Source organism: Solanum tuberosum, unplaced genomic scaffold (assembly GCF_000226075.1).
Source record: "Solanum tuberosum cultivar DM 1-3 516 R44 unplaced genomic scaffold, SolTub_3.0 scf00229, whole genome shotgun sequence".
Taxonomy (NCBI): Eukaryota; Viridiplantae; Streptophyta; class Magnoliopsida; order Solanales; family Solanaceae; genus Solanum; species Solanum tuberosum.
The window spans coordinates 566,189-567,510 of record NW_006239154.1 but is presented as its reverse complement, the minus strand read 5'-3'; positions in this window follow the sequence as shown (position 1 = coordinate 567,510).

Below are 1,322 nucleotides of genomic sequence, written 5' to 3'. Positions count from 1 at the left end.
TTAATGTAGTAAAATTATTATTAAATTTTATTTATAATATAATTGAATATCTATATTTTTGTAGATGGATCATCGTTTGTGGATGTATAATATGCATTATGAAACTGGTGCTCATTTGAAACCTGAGTTTATTGACGGTGTTAGAAATTTTATTGAACATACAATGACACTTGACATTTTCAAGAATAATGGATTGGTTAGGTGCCCTTGTAGTGCATGTAAGTGCTTAATTTTTTTTAAACAAGATAGAGTTATGGTTCATTTGTAGTACCGTAATGGATTTAAGCCTAGATATTTGTATGGATTGATCATGGAGAAAGTGATGGATTGGATGGTATGTTTTATAATTCGATGCTTGTGGATGTATATAATATGGTTGCACTACATGACCAAATTAGGGTTGAACAGGTTAGGGTTGAACATGATAGGGTTCATGAAATGATCAATGATGCTTTCGGGGTTCAAGGTGGGATGGAACCGGAACAATATTTTGATGAAGCTCCTAATGAAGAAGCAAGGTGCTTTTATGATCAATTAGAAGAGTCTAGTCGTCCACTATGTGAAGGGAGTCCGCATTCTGCCTTGTCAGTTGCGGTTAGATTAATGAATATTAAATCAGATTGGAATGTTCCTAATGCGGTTATGGACTTAATGATTGATCTTTTGGGTGAACTAGTTAATCCGGAGTTTAACGTACCAAAGAACTTCTATCAGGCAAAGCGTTTGGTGTCCAAGTTAGGATTGACGTATGATAGAATTCATTGTTGTGTTAATGGCTGCATGTTGTTTTACAAGAATAGTGAATTAGAAAATTGTAAGTTTTGTGGACATGCTCGTTATAAGAGGACTCCGGCTGGAAAGATGGTCCCAGTTCAGGCGATGCACTATCTACCTCTCATTTCGTTATGCGTGCTTTTTTAATGTGGATTATTAATGATTTTCCTGCATACGGGATGTTGTCTGGTTGGATGACAGCTGGAAAGCTAGCATGTCCGTATTGTATGGAAAATAGCAAGACATTCACTTTAAAACATGGCAGAAAAAATACATGGTTTGATTGTCATCGCCAGTTCTTGCCAATGGATCATGAGTTTAGAAAGATGAAAAATGCATTTAGGAAAAAATAAGGTTGAAAGTGACTCTCCACCTCCATTACTAACAGGGCATCAAATTTGGGAGAGAGTTTCTCAATTACCTAAAGTTATAGAAGTTTCACCTTCTAGACTTCCTGGATATGGTGTTGAACATAATTGGATCAAACAAAGCATATTTTGGGAGTTGCCATACTGGAAGGACAATCTGCTACGACATAATCTAGATGT